Here is an 18,538-nt window from a genome sequence, read left to right as displayed (position 1 = left end):
TCAGATTGGACCTCAGTGATGTCAGGGTGGAGCTCAGTGATGTCAGGGTGGAGCTCGGTGATGTCAGGGTGGAGCTCGGTGATGTCAGGGTGGAGCTCGGTGATGTCAGAGTGGAGCTCGGTGATGTGAGGGTGGAGCTCAGTGATGTCAGGGTGGAGCTCAATCAGGGTGGAGCTCGGTGATGTCAGGGTGGAGCTCAGTGATGTCAGGGTGGAGTTGGGTGATGTCAGAGTGGAGCTCAGTGATGTCAGGTGGAGTTTGATGATGTGAGGGTGGAGTTTGGTGATGTCAGGTGGAGTTTGATGATGTGAGGGTGGAGTTTGGTGATGTCAGGTGGAGTTTGATGATGTGAGGGTGGAGTTTGGTGATGTCAGGTGGAGTTTGATGATGTGAGGGTGGAGTTTGGTGATGTCAGGTGGAGTTTGATGATGTGAGGGTGGAGTTTGGTGATGTCAGAGTGGAGCGCTGTCACAGTGACACATTTTAGTATGTAACCTTACACACAATGTGTCCTCTCTGTAGAATGTTCTGAGAGGTGGGAAAAGGAGACGCTCATTGCCTAACTTCTATTTGTGCAGCACCAGGCTGATAGAGAAAGGAAGATGGGGGGGGGAGGTCTTCTTGTTCTTGTTGCTCATGGCAATGTATCAGGATGGCAGTTGCCCGCGGTGAGCAGAAATGTCTGAGCCTCTGGGCACATTGCTTCTCCCCCTGGGTTGTCCAGGAATGGGAACTCGGGGGAGGGCAGAGAGAGGTGACCACCATGTATATATCGCCCCCTGCAGGTTCATTCTAAGCCAATGTGGGGTCACCCTACATTTCCTTCCCTGGGCGGGGTCAGATATAAAGGGGTTCACCACCGTACAATTGTACAAGCATGGCGGAAAGTCCATTTTTATGACTTCTATTAATCATGTGAATAGACGTGGAAAGGGGAAGTACAACTCGGACAGTTCACATTGCAGGATCCATCCGAGATTTGACCTCATACTGTATTTCAGAGTTCCTCTTTCAACATGAGACGTGACTTTTCACTTGCAACCCCCAAATCCCCACCCCCATGACTGCACAGTTAAAGCAGAAGCAGCAGATTGATGACTTATTCTCTCTGTCACTCTGCTCTCCCCATTAACATGTGACCCCAGAGTATCCTATGTCCCCCCAGTGACCCCAGAGTATCCTGTGTCCCCCCCAGTGACCCCAGAGTATCCTATGTCACCCAGTGACCCCAGAGTATCCAATGTCACCCACTGGCCCCAGAGTATCCAATGTCACCCAGGGACCCCAGAATATCCTATGTCACCCAGTGACCCCAGAGTATCCTGTGTCACCCAGTGACCCCAGAGTATTCTATGTCACCCAGTGACCCCAGAGTATCCTGTGTCACCCAGTGACCCCAGAGTATTCTATGTCACCCATTGACCCCAGAGTATCCTATGTCACCCAGCGACCCCAGAGTATCTTATGTCACCCAGTGACCCCAGAGTATCCTATGTCACCCAGTGACCCCAGAGTATCCTATGTCACCCAGTGGCCCCAGAGTATCCAATGTCACCCAGGGACCCCAGAATATCCTATGTCACCCAGTGACCCCAGAGTATCCTATGTCACCCAGTGACCCCAGAGTATCCAATGTCACCCAGCAACCCCAGAGTATCCTATGTCACCCTGCTACCCCAGAGTATCCCATGTCACCCAGCAACCACAGAGTATCCTATGTCACCCAGTGACCCCAGAGTATCCTATGTCACCCAGTGACCCCAGAGTATCCTGTGTCACCCAGTGACCCCAGAGTATCCTATGTCACCCAGCGACCCCAGCGTATCCTGTGTCACCCAGTGACCCCCAATCATCCTATGTCACCCAGTGACCCCAGAGTATCTTCTGTTACCCAATGACCCAAGAGTATCCAATGTCACCCAGTGACCCCAGAATATCCTATGTCACCCAGCAACCCCAGAGTATTCTATGTCACCCTGCGACCCCAGAGTATCCTATGTCACCCAGTGACCCCAGAGTATCCTATGTCACCCAGCGACCCCAGCGTATCCTGTGTCACCCAGTGACCCCCAATCATCCTATGTCACCCAGTGACCCCAGAGTATCTTCTGTTACCCAATAACCTAAGAGTATCCAATGTCACCCAGTGACCCCAGAATATCCTATGTCACCCCAGAGTTTCCTTTGTCACCCAGTGACCCCAGAGTATCCTATGTCACCCAGCGACCCCAGAGTATCCTATGTCACCCAGTGACCCCAGAGTATCCTATGTCACCCACTGGCCCCAGAGTATCCTATGTCACCCAGTGACCCCATAGTATCCAATGTCACCCAGTGACCCCAGAGTATCCTTTGTCACCCAGTGACCCCAGAGTATCCTGTGTCACCCAGTGACCCCAGAGTATCCTATGTCACCCAGTGACCCCAGAGTATCCTGTGTCACCCAGTGACCCCCGATCCTCCTATGTCACCAAGTGACCCCAGAGTATCCTATGTCACCCAGCGACCCCAGAGTATCCTGTGTCACCAAGTGACCCCCGATCATCCTTTGTCACCCAGTGACCCCAGAGTATCTTGTGTTACCCAGAGTATCCAATGTCACCCAGTGACCCCAGAATATCATATGTCACCCCAGAGTTTCCTTTTTCACCTAGTGACCCCAGAGTATCCTAAGTCACCCAGTGACCCCAGAGTATCCTAAGTCACCCAGTGACCCCAGAGTATCCTATGTCACCCATTGACCCCAGAGTATCCTATGTCACCCAGTGACCCCAGAGTATCCTATGTCACCCAGCGACCCTAGAGTATCCTGTGTCACCAAGTGACCCCCGATCATCCTTTGTCACCCAGTGACCCCAGAGTATCTTGTGTTACCCAGAGTATCCAATGTCACCCAGTGACCCCAGAATATCCTATGTCACCCCAGAGTTTCCTTTGTCACCCAGTGACCCCAGAGTATCCTATGTCACCCAGTGACCCCAGAGTATCCAATCTCACCCACTGGCCCCAGAGTATCCTGTGTCACCCAGTGACCCCAGAGTATCGAATGTCACTCAGGGACCCCAGAATATCCTATGTCACCCAGTGACCCCAGAGTATCCTGTGTCACCCAGTGACCCCAGAGTATCCTATGTCACCCAGTGACCCCAGAGTATCCTGTGTCACCCAGTGACCCCCAGATCATCCTATGTCACCCAGTGACCCCAGAGTATCCTATGTCACCCAGCGACCCTAGAGTATCCTATGTCACCCAGCGACCCTAGAGTATCCTGTGTCACCAAGTGACCCCCGATCATCCTTTGTCACCCAGTGACCCCAGAGTATCTTCTGTTACCCAGAGTATCCAATGTCACCCAGTGACCCCAGAATATCCTATGTCACCCCAGAGTTTCCTTTTTCACCCAGTGACCCCAGAGTATCCAATGTCACCCAGTGACCCCAGAGTATCCTATGTCACCCAGTGACCCCAGAGTATCCTTTGTCACCCATTGACCCCAGAGTATCCTATGTCACCCAGTGACCCCAGAGTATCCTGTGTCACCCAGTGACCCCAGAGTATTCTATGTCACCCAGTGACCCCAGAGTATCCTATGTCACCCAGCGACCCCAGAGTATCTTATGTCACCCAGTGACCCCAGAGTATTCTATGTCACCCAGTGACCCCAGAGTATCCTTTGTCACCCATTGACCCCAGAGTATCCTATGTCACCCAGTGACCCCAGAGTATCCTGTGTCACCCAGTGACCCCAGAGTATTCTATGTCACCCAGTGACCCCAGAGTATCCTTTGTCACCCATTGACCCCAGAGTATCCTATGTCACCCAGTGACCCCAGAGTATTCTATTTCACCCAGTGACCCCAGAGTATTCTATGTCACCCAGTGACCCCAGAGTATCCTATGTCACCCAGCGACCCCAGAGTATCTTATGTCACCCAGTGACCCCAGAGTATCCTATGTCACCCAGTGACCCCAGAGTATCCTATGTCACCCAGTGACCCCAGAGTATTCTATGTCACCCAGTGACCCCAGAGTATCTTATGTCACCCAGTGACCCCAGAGTATCCTGTGTCACCCAGTGACCCCAGAGTATTCTATGTCACCCAGTGACCCCAGAGTATCCTATGTCACCCAGTGACCCCAGAGTATCCTTTGTCACACATTGACCCCAGAGTATCCTATGTCACCCAGTGACCTCATAGTATTCTATTTCACCCAGTGACCCCAGAGTATTCTATGTCACCCAGCGACCCCAGAGTATCCTATGTCACCCAGTGACCTCAGAGTATTCTATGTCACCCAGTGACCCCAGAGTATTCTATGTCACCCAGTGACCCCAGAGTATTCTATGTCACCCAGTGACCCCAGAGTATCCTATGTCACCCAGTGACCCCAGAGTATCCTTTGTCACACATTGACCCCAGAGTATTCTATGTCACCCAGTGACCTCAGAGTATTCTATGTCACCCAGTGACCCCAGAGTATTCTATGTCACCCAGCGACCCCAGAGTATCCTATGTCACCCAGCGACCCCAGAGTATCCTATGTCACCCAGTGACCCCAGAGTATCCTTTGTCACCCATTGACCCCAGAGTATCCTATGTCACCCAGTGACCCCAGAGTATCCTTTGTCACCCATTGACCCCAGAGTATTCTATGTCACCCAGTGACCCCAGAGTATTCTATGTCACCCAGTGACCCCAGAGTATCCTATGTCACCCAGTGACCCCAGAGTATCCTATGTCACCCAGCGACCCCAGAGTATCTTATGTCACCCAGTGACCCCAGAGTATCCTTTGTCACCCATTGACCCCAGAGTATCCTATGTCACCCAGTGACCCCAGAGTATTCTATGTCACCCAGTGACCCCAGAGTATCCTATGTCACCCAGTGACCCCAGAGTATATTATGTCACCCAGTGACCCCAGAGTATCCTGTGTCACCCAGTGACCCCAGAGTATCCTATGTCACCCAGTGACCCCAGAGTATCCTATGTCACCCAGTGACCCCAGAGTATTCTATGTCACCCAGTGACCCCAGAGTATCCTATGTCACCCAGTGACTCCAGAGTATCTTATGTCACCCAGTGACCCCAGAGTATCCTGTGTCACCCAGTGACCCCAGAGTATCCTATGTCACCCAGTGACCCCAGAGTATTCTATGTCACCCAGTGACCCCAGAGTATCCTATGTCACCCAGTGACCCCAGAGTATTCTATGTCACCCAGTGACCCCAGAGTATCCTGTGTCACCCAGTGACCCCAGAGTATCCTATGTCACCCAGTGACCCCCAGAGTATCCTATGTCACCCAGTGACCCCAGAGTATTCTATGTCACCCAGTGACCCCAGAGTATTCTATGTCACCCAGTGACCCCAGAGTATTCTATGTCACCCAGTGACCCCAGAGTATCCTATGTCACCCAGTGACCCCCAGAGTATCCTATGTCACCCAGTGACCCCAGAGTATTCTATGTCACCCAGTGACCCCAGAGTATTCTATGTCACCTAGTGACCCCAGAGTATTCTATGTCACCCAGTGACCCCAGAGTATCCTGTGTCACCCAGCGACCCCAGAGTATCTTATGTCACCCATTGACCCCAGAGTATCCTATGTCACCAAGATGTTTCAGTGTCAGCCAGTGAAATTGAGCCCTGATTGTCCTCATCTGACAATATATCAGTCATTGGATGTGTGCCAGGCTGGTCTGCTCCCCCCAGTCCCCTGTCCCCCCTCCCCCCTGATGTCCCGTCTACCTGACCAGTCTCTGTTTCCAGTACAATGTGCGATGTTTCCAGGGCCTGACACAGCGCTCTGCGTGACTCAGGACATTTGGGGACACAAAACATCAGCCAACAATGAGCACCACTGAGAACCCAACACCCCGACAGAGACATGCTGAGCATTCCTAACATCCAATCCTTTCCATACACACCGAGATCTCCTATCAGTGATCATCAGCATTCTGCAACAACCCCAACCCCCACAATCACTTCTGTATGTTAGGGATCCCTGCACTTCCCGAGTCTGTACCCCCGCTGTGCCCATTATGAGGGGTTCCCACCATCCCTGTGCTGAGTTCCCGGGTCTGTACCCCCGCTGTGCCCATTATGAGGGGTTCCCATCATCCCTGTGCTGAGTTCCCAGGTCTGTACACCTGCTGTGCCCATTATGAGGGGTATGGTGTTGAGAATGAGTTCATAGCTCACAGGGGTAGGGGGCGCTCTTTGGAATAGGGCTGTTCTGTGGCCCCCCGTCCGGTCACTGTCCCGGAGTATTATGTGAATTCCTGAAACCTCCACATTCATCTGTCGCCCGGTTCTGGGCGGAGCCATAAAACACTCAATGACTTCCTGCCCTCATCTACCTGCAGGTCCTACTTTGAAGTCCCCGGAGTGAAGAAGAGATCGTTATCCCCACCCCCATTCCTTTCATTTGGGTTTACAGCACATCGTAAAGTGGACCTGTCATTATCTCTCCCCACCCCCCTGGATACAGGTATGACATCACAGTATTATCTCTCCCCACCCCCCTGGATACAGCTATGACATCACAGTATTACCTCTCCCCACCCCCCCCTGGATACAGCTATGACATCACAGTATTATCTCCAGACTTGTATAAAGTACTCGAAATTTCTACTTGAGTAAAAGTACAAGTGCTCGATCAAAAAATTACTTGAGTAGAAGTGGAAGTGCTCGCAGAAAAAGTTACTTAAGTAGAAGTACTAAAGTATTCAACATTTTTTTTACTTAAGTATTGCAAGTAGTTTTTTCAAAAAATTTGCTACTTAAGTACTAAAAGTAAAAAGTACCAGTAGTTTTGAAAAAAAATTTCTACTCAAGTACTGAAAGTAGAAGTACAAGTACTGTGTTATGTAGTTATTAAAGAAAGAAGTCAAAAGTTTGAACATCATATTGGTTTTATTATTTCAAATGATTTATTCAAATGATTAACCTGTGTTTGTTAGTAGTTTCTTGATGCACTTTAAGCGCTGTAGCACCATTTATTTGTTTGTTTCATATTTTATTTTTATTGGAAAGATTTGGTATAGCAGCTTTTATTATACACAGCCTTTATTTTCGTATGCGCTGATTTACAAATGACATTATACACATTTTTTTGAGCTTTATGTAACCTGCCATCTACTGTTCTGGCAGTGGTAATTTTTTTAAAAGTAACGAGTAACTATGCAGCACAAAAAAAAAATACTTGAGTAGAAGTATCGAAATCATCGAAAAAATGTAGTGAAGTAAAAGTAGAAGTAGGAGAAAAAAATTCTACTCTAGGAAAGTACAGATACCGCATTTCCGTACTTAATTACAGTACTTAAGTAGTTCTACTTCGTTACTATACATCTCTGATTATCTCTCCCCACCCCCCTGGATACAGGTATGACATCACAGTACTATCTCTCCTCACCCCCCTGGGTACAGGTATGACATCACAGTATTATCTCTCCCCACCCCCCTGGATACAGGTATGACATCACAGTATTACCTCTCCCCACCCCCCTGGGTACAGGTATGACATCACAGTATTATCTCTCCTCACCCCCCTGGATACAGCTATGACATCACAGTATTACCTCTCCCCACCCCCTGGATACAGCTATGACATCACAGTATTACCTCTCCCCACCCCCTGGATACAGCTATGACATCACAGTATTATCTCTCCTCACCCCCCTGGATACAGCTATGACATCACAGTATTACCTCTCCCCACCCCCCTGGATACAGCTATGACATCACAGTATTACCTCTCCCCATCCCCCTGGATACAGGTATGACATCACAGTATTACCTCTCCTCACCCCCCTGGATACAGCTATGACATCACAGTATTATCTCTCCCCACCCCCCTGGATACAGGTATGACATCACAGTATTACCTCTCCCCACCCCCCTGGATACAGCTATGACATCACAGTATTATCTCTCCTCACCCCCCTGGATACAGCTATGACATCACAGTACTATCTCTCCCCACCCCCCTGGATACAGCTATGACATCACAGTATTATCTCTCCCCATCCCCCTGGATACAGGTATGACATCACAGTATTACCTCTCCCCACCCCCCTGGATACAGCTATGACATCACAGTATTACCTCTCCCCACCCCCCTGGATACAGCTATGACATCACAGTATTATCTCTCCCCACCCCCCTGGATACAGCTATGACATCACAGTATTATCTCTCCCCACCCCCCTGGATACAGCTATGACATCACAGTATTACCTCTCCCCATCCCCCTGGACACAGCTATGACATCACAGTATTACCTCTCCCCACCCCCCTGGATACAGGTATGACATCACAGTATTATCTCTCCTCACCCCCCTGGATACAGCTATGACATCACAGTATTATCTCTCCCCACCCCCCTGGATACAGCTATGACATCACAGTATTATCTCTCCCCACCCCCCTGGATACAGCTATGACATCACAGTATTACCTCTCCCCACCCCCCTGGATACAGCTATGACATCACAGTATCACACACAATCAGTGGAAGCCATTTCAGTCCAGGGGGAGGAGCCAGTACAACTGTACAAGACTAAAGGAGAGGTCAGAGGTCAGATATAAGCGGCAGTACAATACAATCACACGGCCGAACGCACGCTGAGAAACCGATGAACGCCCATAAAGCTGCATCGGATGCTCTCCTGCATTGGTCATGTGTAGGGCAGACTATGAAAATAAATGGTCCTATGTGTGAAGGGTGACAACGAACAAAAAAAGTGCATTTGCTCACCCTCTGGCATCGTGTGTCATAGGAAGTACCGGCAAATCTTCCAATGGGGACACCAACACAAGAAGTGAGAGGAAATACTCTAATGGGGACAACAGGACAGGAAGTGAAGAGATATCTTGCAATTGGGATAGCAGGATAGAAAGTTAGATTGAAATCTTCTAACGGGGACACCAGAACAGGAAATGAGGTGAACTCTTCCAATGGGGACACCAGAACAGGAAATGAGGTGAACTCTTCCAATGGGGACACCAGAACAGGAAATGAGGTGAACTCTTCCATTGGGGACACCAGAACAGGAAATGAGGTGAACTCTTCCAATGGGAATACCAGGGACACAAATTGAGAGGAAATATTCTAATAGGGACAACAGGACAGGAAGCTAGAGGAAATCTTCCATTAGGGACATCAAAACAAGAAGTGAGGGTAAATCTTCCAATGGGGACAGCACAGCAGGAAATGTGGGTATGCCTTCCAATCGGGCTACCTGGATAAGAAGTGCAGGGACATTTCCAAGTGGGGACACCAAAACAGAAAATGAGGGTATGTCTTTCAAAGGGGACACCAAGAAAGGAAGTGAGGGTAAGTCTTCCAATGGGGATACCAGGACAGGAAATGAGGGTAAGTCTTCCAATGGGGACAGCACAGCAGGAAATGTGGGCAAGCCTTCCAATCGGGATGCCAGGACAAGAAGTGCAGGGACACTTCCCAGTGGGGACACCAAGATATGAAGTGAGGATATGTCTTCAAATGGGGACACCAAGACAGAAAGTGAGGATAAGTCTTCCAATGGGGATATCAGGACAGGAAGTGAGGGTATAAGTCTTCCAATGGGGATATCAGGACAAGAAGTGAGGGTATAAGTCTTCCAAGGAGATATCAGGACAGGAAGTGAGGGTATAAGTCTTCCAATGGTGATATCAGGACAGGAAGTGAGGGTATAAGTCTCCAATGGGGATATCAGGACAGGAAGTGAGGGTATAAGTCTTCCAATGGAGATATCAGGACAGGAGGTGAGAGTAAGTCTTTCAACGGGCACACCAGGACAGGAAGTGAGGGTAAGTCTTTCAACGGGGACACCAGGACAGGAAGTGAGGGTAAGTCTTTCAACGGGGACACCAGGACAGGAAGTGAGGGTAAATCTTCCAATGGGGCTACCAGGACAGGAATTGAGAGTAAGTCTTATAAAGGGGGTATCATGACAGGAAGTGGGGGTGAAAATCTTCCAATAGGGAAATATTGATACCAGGACAGGAAGTGAGTGTAAGTCTTCCAATGGGGATATCAAGACAGGAAGTGAGGGTATAAGTCTTCCAATGGCGATATCAGGACAGGAAGTGAGGGTATAATTCTTCCAATGGGGATATCAGGACAGGAAGTGAGGGTATACGTCTTACAATGGGGATATCAGGACAGGAAGTGAGGGTATAAGTCTTCCAATGGGGAAATCAGGACAGGAAGTGAGGGTATAAGTCTTGCAATGGGGATATCAGGACAGGAAGTGAGGGTATAAGTCTTCAATGGGGATATCAGGACAGGAAGTGAGGGTATAAGTCTTCCAATGGGGATATCAGGAAAGGAAGTGAGGGTATAAGTCTTCCAATGGGGAAATCAGGACAGGAAGTGAGGGTATAAGTCTTGCAATGGGGATATCAGGACAGGAAGTGAGGGTATAAGTCTTCAATGGGGATATCAGGACAGGAAGTGAGGGTATAAGTCTTCCAATGGGGAAATCAGGACAGGAAGTGAGGGTATAAGTCTTGCAATGGGGATATCAGGACAGGAAGTGAGGGTATAAGTCTTCAATGGGGATATCAGGACAGGAAGTGAGGGTATAAGTCTTCAATGGGGATATCAGGACAGGAAGTGAGGGTATAAGTCTTGCAATGGGGATATCAGGACAGGAAGTGAGGGTATAAGTCTTCAATGGGGATATCAGGACAGGAAGTGAGGGTATAAGTCTTCAATGGGGAAATCAGGAAAGGAAGTGAGGGTATAAGTCTTCCAATGGGGAAATCAGGAAAGGAAGTGAGGGTATAAGTCTTCCAATGGAGATATCAGGACAGGATGTAAGGGGACATCTTCCAATGGGGACGCCTGTTCTTGTGACATTATGGACAGGGTTTTCTCCCACTTTGGAGGAATTTACTCTCAGTTCCTGTTGTGACTACAGGACAGGAAGTGAAGGGACATCTTTAATAAAAAAAAAATGAAAAGATCAGTCCTACATTTCCCTACTACATCATAAATGAAAACAATCGTTTGTTGTTAGATATAGTTGAATGCTGACCATACACTATACAATCTGATTGTACAATAGCAGTCAAGGCATGTCTGATTGAATAGACATTGATTGGATTGTTTAGGTTTGTCCTCCTATTGCACAGTTTTGGTAATCTGAAGGAGATTGTACAATCAGATTGCACAGTGTATGGCCAGCTTGTGACTCTAGATGTTACATGCTGAGTAATAAAACACTCCGAGGGGAATGTTATTGTGGTTGCACAGAGCTCAGACACATTAGGGCCCCTTCTGCTGGTGGTCAGTGGATAAGTGTCAGCAGGTGAAGGGTTAGCGGGTGTGGTGAGTATTGTTGGTGTCAGACATGGAGATCCTCGGGGGAGGGGAGCTCTGTTCTCTGACACCATAGAGATCATCACTGGCTATAGAGGGGGATTCTGAGAAGATTTCATAACTATTCAATCACTGACAGCTTTATGCACACAGACGGTGAGATTTCTGGGGATAAAGGTGAGATTTAGAAGTACAGACAGTGAGATTTCTGTGTGCAGGCGGTGAGATTTCTGTGTGCAGGCGGTGAGATTTCTGGGTGCAGAGGGTGAGATTTCTGGGTGCAGGCGGTGAGATTTCTGGGGGCAGGCGGTGAGATTTCTGGGTGCAGGCGGTGAGATTTCAGGGTCCAGAGGGTGAGATTTCTGGGTGCAGGCGGTGAGATTTCTGGGTGCAGGCAGAGAGATTTCTGGGTGTAGGCGGTGAGATTTCTGTGTGCAGGCAGAGAGATTTCTGGGTGTAGGCGGTGAGATTTCTGGGTGCAGGCGGTGAGATTTCTGTGTGCAGGCGATGAGATTTCTGGGTGTAGGCGATGAGATTTCTGGGTGCAGAGAGTGAGATTTCTGTGTGCAGGCAGAGAGATTTCTGGGTGCAGAGGGTGAGATTTCTGGGTGTAGGCGGTGAGATTTCTGGGTGCAGAGGGTGAGATTTCTGGGTGCAGGCGGTGAGATTTCTGGGTGCAGGCGGTGAGATTTCTGGGTGCAGAGGGTGAGATTTCTGGGTGCAGAGGGTGAGATTTCTGGGTGCAGGCGGTGAGATTTCTGGGTGTAGGCGGTGAGATTTCTGGGTCCAGAGGGTGAGATTTCTGGGGGCAGGCAGAGAGATTTCTGGGTGTAGGCGGTGAGATTTCTGGGTGTAGGCGGTGAGATTTCTGGGTCCAGAGGGTGAGATTTCTGGGTCCAGAGGGTGAGATTTCTGGGTGCAGGCAGAGAGATTTCTGGGTGTAGGCGGTGAGATTTCTGGGTGCAGAGGGTGAGATTTCTGGGTGCAGAGGGTGAGATTTAAGGGTGCAGAGGGAGAGATTTCTGGGTGTAGGCGGTGAGATTTCTGGGTGCAGAGGGTGAGATTTCTGGGTGTAGGCAGTGAGATTTCTGGGTGCAGAGAGTGAGATTTCTGGGTCCAGGGGGTGAGATTTCTGGGTGCAGGCAGAGAGATTTCTGGGTGTAGGCGGTGAGATTTCTGGGTGCAGAGGGTGAGATTTCTGGGTGCAGAGGGTGAGATTTCTGGGTGTAGGCGGTGAGATTTCTGGGTGCAGAGAGTGAGATTTCTGGGTGCAGGCAGAGAGATTTCTGGGTCCAGGGGGTGAGATTTCTGGGTGCAGAGGGAGAGATTTCTTGGGGCAGGCAGAGAGATTTCTGGGTGCAGAGGGTGAGATTTCTGGGTGCAGGCAGAGAGATTTCTGGGGGCAGGCGGTGAGATTTCTGGGTGCAGGCAGAGAGATTTCTGGGTCCAGAGGGTGAGATTTCTGGGGGCAGGCAGAGCGATTTCTGGGTGCAGAGAGTGAGATTTCTGGGTGCAGGCAGAGAGATTTCTGGGTCCAGGGGGTGAGATTTCTGGGTGCAGAGGGAGAGATTTCTTGGGGCAGGCAGAGAGATTTCTGGGTGCAGAGGGTGAGATTTCTGGGTGCAGGCAGAGAGATTTCTGGGGGCAGGCGGTGAGATTTCTGGGTGCAGGCAGAGAGATTTCTGGGTCCAGAGGGTGAGATTTCTGGGGGCAGGCAGAGCGATTTCTGGGTGCAGAGGGTGAGATTTCTGGGGGCAGGCGTGAGATTTCTGGGTGCAGAGGGTGAGATTTCTGGGTGTAGGCGGTGAGATTTCTGGGTCCAGAGGGTGAGATTTCTGGGTCCAGAGGGTGAGATTTCTGGGGGCAGGCAGAGAGATTTCTGGGGGCAGGCGGTGAGATTTCTGGGTGTAGGCGGTGAGATTTCTGGGGGCAGGCAGAGCGATTTCTGGGTGCAGAGGGTGAGATTTCTGGGGGCAGGCAGAGAGATTTCTGGGTGTAGGCGGTGAGATTTCTGGGTGCAGAGGGTGAGATTTCTGGGTGCAGAGGGTGAGATTTCTGGGTGTAGGCGGTGAGATTTCTGGGTGCAGAGAGTGAGATTTCTGGGTGCAGGCAGAGAGATTTCTGGGTCCAGGGGGTGAGATTTCTGGGGGCAGGCAGAGAGATTTCTGGGTGCAGAGGGTGAGATTTCTGGGTGCAGGCAGAGAGATTTCTGGGGGCAGGCGGTGAGATTTCTGGGTGCAGAGAGTGAGATTTCTGGGTGTAGGCGGTGAGATTTCTGGGTGCAGAGGGTGAGATTTCTGGGTGCAGAGGGTGAGATTTAAGGGTGCAGAGGGAGAGATTTCTGGGTGTAGGCGGTGAGATTTCTGGGTGCAGAGGGTGAGATTTCTGGGTGTAGGCAGTGAGATTTCTGGGTGCAGAGAGTGAGATTTCTGGGTCCAGGGGGTGAGATTTCTGGGTGCAGGCAGAGAGATTTCTGGGTGTAGGCGGTGAGATTTCTGGGTGCAGAGGGTGAGATTTCTGGGTGCAGAGGGTGAGATTTCTGGGTGTAGGCGGTGAGATTTCTGGGTGCAGAGAGTGAGATTTCTGGGTGCAGGCAGAGAGATTTCTGGGTCCAGAGGGTGAGATTTCTGGGGGCAGGCAGAGAGATTTCTGGGGGCAGGCGGTGAGATTTTGGGTGTAGGCGGTGAGATTTCTGGGGGCAGGCAGAGCGATTTCTGGGTGCAGAGGGTGAGATTTCTGGGGGCAGGCAGAGAGATTTCTGGGGGCAGGCGGTGAGATTTCTGGGTGTAGGCGGTGAGATTTCTGGGGGCAGGCAGAGCGATTTCTGGGTGCAGAGGGTGAGATTTCTGGGGGGCAGGCAGAGCGATTTCTGGGTGCAGAGGGTGAGATTTCTGGGGGCAGGCAGAGCGATTTCTGGGTGCAGAGGGTGAGATTTCTGGGGGGCAGGCAGAGCGATTTCTGGGTGCAGAGGGTGAGATTTCTGGGGGCAGGCAGAGCGATTTCTGGGTGCAGAGGGTGAGATTTCTGGGGGGGGGGGGGGGGGCAGGCAGAGCGATTTCTGGGTGCAGAGGGTGAGATTTCTGGGGGGCAGGCAGAGCGATTTCTGGGTGCAGAGGGTGAGATTTCTGGGGGCAGGCAGAGCGATTTCTGGGTGCAGAGGGTGAGATTTCTGGGTGCAGGCAGAGAGATATGAGTCCTCCAGAAACTCAGGTCAGTTTATATGGAGGGGGGGGGGCAATCAAAGCCATTTTGATACAAAGTATGGGTTGGACCTTCCTATGTGTGTTTATGAGGAGGGAAGGTGTGCAATGTCACCGGTGTCCCCACAGCACTGTTTTAATGGCGGCCCACTGCCTTCCTTCATAGGGGGGAATAGAACCTAATGACTGCCCTCAGAAGATCTCAGAGGATCGCTTTTCAGAAAACATTTTTTCTCCATTGGTAGATTTCCCCTCACTTCCTGTCCTGGTGTCCCCATTGGAAGATTTCCCCTCACTTCCTGTCCTAGTCACCCAGTTGGAAGATTTTCTGATTTCCTCATTGGCAAGATGTGTTTTCTCACTTCTTGTCCCAGTGTCCCTATGTGAAGTTTTTTTTCCCCACTTCTTGTCCTTGTCTCCCAATTGGAAGATTTCCTCACTTCCTGTCCTGGTATTTCCACTGGAAGGTTTCCCCTCATATTTTCTCCTGGTGTCCCCATTGGAAGATTTCCCCTCACATTCTCTCCTGGTGTCCCCATTGGAAGATTTCCTCTTACCTTCTATCCTTGTGTCCCGATTGAAAGAGTTCCCCTTACTCCCTGCCATGGTGTCCCCATTGGGAGATTTTCCCTCACTTCCTGTCTGGGTGTCCTGATTTGAAGATTTCTCAATGCTTCCTGTCCTGATGTCCCCATTGAAAGCCATCCCCTCAACTTCTGTCCTGGTGTCCCTATTGGAAGATTTTTCTCTCCCCTTCTGTCCTTGTGTCCCCATTGGAAGATTTTTCTCTCCCCTTCTGTCCTGATGTCCCCATTTGAAGTTTTTCTCTCCCCTTCTGTCCTGGTGTCCCCTTTGGAAGATTTCCCCTCACTTCCTGTCCTGATGTCCCCATTGGAAAATGTATTTTCCCCTGGGGTCACCAGAACATAAAGTGAGGGTAAATCCTCCAATGGGGATACCAACAAAGGAAGTGAGGGGGAAATTTCTCAATGGGGCACTAGGACATGAGGTTGGAGGAAATCTTCTATTGGGGGCACCAGTACAGGAAGTGAGTGGAAATCTTTTGATGAGGACACCAAGACAGGAAATGAAGGGGAATCTGTTTCTTTTTGTGCTTTCCTTTGGGGTAAGCAAGCAATTGCACACAATTTATGTCACATTTCTTGTGCATTGACTGATCGTCTGGCACAACCACATTTATATAAGTGACTGAGTCTGGAGCGCTGGGTCCCGCATCTGGAGAGCCCTCGCCTGGTAAGCGCTGGGTCCGGCGCCTGGTGAGCGCTGGGTCCCTCCATCTGGTGAGGGCTGGGTCCCTCCATCTGGTGAGCGCTGGGTCCCTCCATCTGGTGAGCGCTGGGTCCCTCCATCTGGTGAGCGCTGGGTCCCTCCATCTGGTGAGCGCTGGGTCCCTCCATCTGGTGAGCGCTGGGTCCCTCCATCTGGTGAGCGCTGGGTCCCTCCATCTGGTGAGCGCTGGGTCCCTCCATCTGGTGAGCGCTGGGTCCCTCCATCTGGTGAGCGCTGGGTCCCTCCATCTGGTGAGCGCTGGGTCCCTCCATCTGGTGAGCGCTGGGTCCCTCCATCTGGTGAGCGCTGGGTCCCTCCTTCTGGTGAGCGCTGGGTCCCTCCATCTGGTGAGGGCTGGGTCCCTCCATCTGGTGAGGGCTGGGTCCCTCCATCTGGTGAGCGCTGGGTCCCTCCATCTGGTGAGGGCTGGGTCCCTCCATCTGGTGAGCGCTGGGTCCCTCCATCTGGTGAGGGCTGGGTCCCTCCTTCTGGTGAGCGCTGGGTCCCTCCATCTGGTGAGGGCTGGGTCCCTCCATCTGGTGAGCGCTGGGTCCCTCCATCTGGTGAGCGCTGGGTCCCTCCTTCTGGTGAGCGCTGGGTCCCTCCATCTGGTGAGGGCTGGGTCCCTCCATCTGGTGAGCGCTGGGTCCCTCCATCTGGTGAGCGCTGGGTCCCTCCATCTGGTGAGGGCTGGGTCCCTCCTTCTGGTGAGCGCTGGGTCCCTCCATCTGGTGAGCGCTGGGTCCCTCCATCTGGTGATCGCTGGGTCCCTCCATCTGGTGATCGCTGGGTCCCTCCATCTGGTGATCGCTGGGTCCCTCCATCTGGTGATCGCTGGGTCCCTCCATCTGGTGATCGCTGGGTCCCTCCATCTGGTGAGCGCTGGGTCCCTCCATCTGGTGAGCGCTGGGTCCCTCCATCTGGTGAGCGCTGGGTCCCTCCATCTGCTGAGCGCTGGGTCCTGCAGTCGCTAGAGCTCATTGCTATGTTTTTTTTTTTTCTTCTCATTTTGGATATAGGAGTGATGGGATCCCTCTGGTGTTTGGGGAGGTTTGCCTTCACTTCCTCTCTGGGAGACACCATGGTAAGTAAGAAGAAATCTCCTCTTAGACAGTTGTCACCAGAACTAGTGTCCCCAATGGAAGATTTCCCCTGTCAACAACTGACTTTTCCTATCGCTATTCTCATTATTCCTGGGGAGAGATCTCCCCAGTGGAGTCCCTGAGAGATACCAGAGACTGTCCCAGGGTTTCCTTTTGGCTTTGGGTGAGGTGACCCTTTCATAGATGGTTTGCTGGGTAGTGATGGACGAACATCGGCCGGGGTGGTTCGCGAACGTCAGACGCAAATTTTCCCAAAAGTCCGCGAACCGCGAGTTTGCGGCGGGCCCCATTGACTTTAATGGGATGCGAACTTTAAAAACCTTTAGGTCCTATTTGCAGCCACAAAAGATGTACTAGCTGTGCACAAATAGTCCCAGCACATGGACAATGTCATAACAGAAGTATTGCAATTGAAACAGTTGCCCTAATTTTTTTTTTTTTTCTTACAGCAAAAAATATATATATTTTTTTTTTCATAAATCAGCCAGAACTGACAGCAGCTGGTAAATACATGTCTAATACATATAGGGTCCATTCACACATCTGTAAAATGGGTCCGCATCCATTCCACAATTTGGCGGAACCTTTACAGACCCATTGATTTTCAATTCCAGTCTGAAAAATTAGGCGTTCACAGGATACAGAAATAAGTGTCGGCCAGTATAGGCCCCAAAAATTAGCCCACATGGGTTTAACTGACAGCTACAAACGTAGTATTCTGTGGCTGAAAGTACATTAGGCATTCACATGAGTTTAACTGACAGCAAAGAACTTAGAATTTGATGGCTAGAGGTACATTAGGCATTCACACAGTATACAGAAGTGTCGGCCTGTATAGGCTCCAAAAATTAGCTCACGTGGTTTGAACTGACAGCAAATAACTTTGTTTTTGATGGCTAGAGGTACAGTAGGCGTTCACAGTATACAGAAGTAAGTGGGGGCCTGTATAGGCTCCAAAAATTAGCTCACATGGGTTTAACTGACAGCAAAGAACGTAGTATATGATGGCTAGAGGTACATTAGGCATTCACAAAGTATACAGAAGTAAGTGTTGGATTGTATAGGCTGCAAAAATTAGCTTCCATGGGTTTAACTGGCAGCAAAGAACGTAGTATATGATGGCTAGAAGTACAGTAGGCGTTCACACAGTATACAGAAGTAAGTGTTGGATTGTATAGGCTCCAAAAATTAGCTTCCATGGGTTTAACTGGCAGCAAAGAACTTAGTTTTTGATGGCTAGAAGTACAGTAGGCGTTCACAGTATACAAAAGTAAGTGTCGGCCTGTATAGGCCCCAAAAATTAGCCATTCAATGGACATGAAATGCCTTTTATGCCGCTGTATTTAGCGACGACAAGGACCAGGAATTGTTGTGGGTGGATGGCGGTTTGGCAGATATTTGTGGCCTGTGATGAGGAATTTCAATGAAACATGGTCTACTGGTGATCACGTGTTGAATTCCTCAGAGATCCATGCCTCATTCATTTTTATAAATGTGGGGTAGTCTACACTGTCATGAGCTAGGCGAGTGCGCTTATCGGTCACGATCCCCCCTGCTGCGCTGAACGTCCTTTCGGACAGGACACTGGACGGGGGGCAAGCCAACAGTTCCA

This window comes from Pelophylax lessonae, assembly GCF_965119305.1.
Source record: "Pelophylax lessonae genome assembly, chromosome: 2".
NCBI lineage: Eukaryota > Metazoa > Chordata > Amphibia > Anura > Ranidae > Pelophylax > Pelophylax lessonae.
Note: the sequence above shows the minus strand (reverse complement) of the source record.